The sequence below is a fragment of the Halichoerus grypus genome, chromosome 12, assembly GCF_964656455.1.
Source record: "Halichoerus grypus chromosome 12, mHalGry1.hap1.1, whole genome shotgun sequence".
Taxonomy (NCBI): Eukaryota; Metazoa; Chordata; class Mammalia; order Carnivora; family Phocidae; genus Halichoerus; species Halichoerus grypus.
The window spans coordinates 95,008,266-95,011,213 of NC_135723.1; positions in this window are offsets into that span (position 1 = coordinate 95,008,266).

Consider the following 2,948-nt stretch of genomic DNA (forward strand, 5'->3'; position numbering starts at 1 on the left):
CCCCGTGCTGGGCGCTCGCTGGAAACTCGGGGATGGGTGTGGGGTTGGTGCAGATCACCTCCGGGACTGACTGGGGATGGGGGAGTAGAATGAGCTTATTCAGTCCCAGCTAGAGTGGAATAAAAATCAGGACTCGAGACTGGCTAGAAGGCACAGTTTTAAATTCAATTTAACTTTCTGAGTCTTGGTCTCCTCTGACAAATGACAGCATGGATGTCAGGAAGCAGTCGAGAGAGGGGAGGATTGCCCCCTGGCTGGCCAGAAGGGGTCAGGTGTACCAAGGGCCTGGTGAGGAAGAGATTGAGAGAGAGAGAGAGTGATCTACGTGGTAGGGGTCAAGTGGGCACTGTGGTACAGGAGGCAAGAAGTGAAGTCCAGAAAAGTCACACAAGAAAGGGCACGGAAACTTGTCTAAGCAGCACCTGCAAACCCGAAGTGTGAGAGAGCAGACCGGGGCAGTACCAATGACAGCAAATCCAGGGTCTGTTTGTTCCCCACCTGCTTTCTTTTCCCTCCTGAGGTTGGGCAGGGACGAGGGCACCAGACCAGGGGTCCCAGTGTGGGTGTGGGTGTGTAATAGGACAAAAGACCAAGTCTCGTAGATGCACCTTTTAACCCTTTAGAGTCTGAATGGGGAGCTAAACTTCACGGTGATAACCACTACATTCTGTGGAATCCCAGATGAAAGATGGGAGAGAAGATGCTAATAATCTAATTGCAGATCTGGGAGATGGAATTATGGAGAGAGAACTGACCTTTGGTCTCTGTGCATGACGAAATAAATCCAATCTGCATCTATAAAACCGTGAGAGAGAAGAGGGAGTAGTCAGTAGGTCTGCTGAGATTTTATTTTATTTTTTATTTTTATTTTTTTAAAGATTTTATTTATTTATCAGAGAGAGAGAGAGACAGAGGCAGGCAGAGGGAGAAGCAGGCTCCTTGCTGAGCAAGGAGCCCGATGTGGGACTCGATTCCAGGACCCTGGGATCATGACCTGAGCCGAAGGCAGAGGCTTAACCGACTGAGCCACCCAGGCATCCCAGTAGGTCTGCTGAGATTTTAGTCATCCAGTATAATTTGTGGCAAGATCTGATACCTTATTCTGACAGTGAGAAGAATTGGCAAGTATTTTCCCCATATCTACTATTGTTGGTTATACAAAAGAAGCATCACGTGGTTTCTGCCCTCCTGGGATATATTGTCTAGCTGCAAAGGAGAGAACATGGAAAGATGGGGGGAAAAGAAGAAGAAGGAAAAGGAAGAAGAGGAGGAGGAGGAGAAGGAGAAGATAGAGAAGAAGGGTAAGGAGAAGAGGAGAAGAAACAACTTCCAATACCACAGCAGTGCCACTCAACCCCTAATCGCTCGTGGGGAGAAAGCACTGATAGGAATAACCAGGTCAGGAAGTAATAGACCAAGTGGCCAGCCCTGCTCACACCTTCCCACTTGAAACTGCTCTCCCTTTGCAGTGCTGTCTGATTCCAGTATTCCCACTATTAGTCTGGTCCAAACATGGATATACACCCTGTCCCTTGTTCCCCTTAGCACAGCGGTACAAGGCTGGGTTTATCCAAATGATTGAAATCCAGTCAACACAAGGGACCCTGGGGGTCTTGAAGACTCAGTCCTGGTTCCCATTCTGTCTTAAAGGTATTTCCAGCACCAGAGAAAAGCAGAATGTCAGATTTTCTTACTTCTCACCATTTAGAGGCATTCTTTCCCAGTCTCTTTGCCATCTTCTGAGCCAAGGTCAAAGATCCGAGTTCTGATATGAGCAGGAACAACCTTTCTGGAGGACGATTTGACAGTACTGATCAAAAAATCTTTAAAATATGCATTGCCGTTGTTGCAACATTACTAAATTGTGACACAGCTCTTCCATTTATAGAAATATTCTAAGGAAATAAAAATAGAATATGGACAAAGATTTAATCTACAGCACTCATCAGAGCACTACTTACATAATAATGAAAGATTGTACACAGCCCATGGACTCAAACCTGGGGATTAATTAAATAAATTATGGTATATGCTTATAAGAGAATACTATGTAGCCACTGATAATATTTTATAATTGAATTTGTTGACAAATTATTCATGGTATATTCTGACATTATAAAGAAGCAGACTGTAATATAAGAATTAGAGTATATCAATGTTTGTTTAAAAATCACATAACACATTCTCCTGCCTTTTGTCAGGCTTTCCATCCCAAGTAATTTATAGGATTCCCTGAGGAAAGCCTATGTTTTACAGATGTCCAGTCTCACTCATCAGTTAAGTTTGGTCCTCAATGAAATCACAATATTAATGAGTCTATTTCTAAACTCTAAAAATAGAGGACTTGGCTGAGTGCCCCAGTATGGCTTTGGTACTTCCTAACTGGTCCCCTTTGGAAAACGATGGGGTGGAATGATGTTTCCCCCTTCTCTGTTGTTGCTGTTTCATGCCCCTAGTCTCCTATGGATATCTCTTGGACAGAAGGAACAGAACCAAGTTCAGAAACAGTACTGTCTAGGGGTGCCTGGGTGGCCCAGTTGGTTAAGTGTCTGACTCTTCAGCCCAGGTTTTGATCTCAGGGTTGTGAGTTCAAGCCCCACATTGGGCTCCATGCTGGGCATGGAACCTACTCTAAAAAAAGAAAGAATGAAATGGTACCATCTAAAACAGGGACTCTTGGGGTGCCTGGGTGGTTGCAGTGGGTTAAGCGTCTGACTCTTGGTTTTGGCTCTGGTCTTGAAATCAAGGCCAGGGTCAAGCTCCACACTCAATGAGGAGTCTGGTCCAGATTCTCTCTCTCCCTCTCCCTCTGCCACTCCCCCTGCTTGCTCGCTCTTTCTCTCTCTCAAATAAATAAATAAATCTTAAGTAAAATAAAACAGGAAATTTAAAAAAATTATTTATTTATTTGACAGAAAGAGAGAACACAAGCAGGGGGAGAGGCAGAG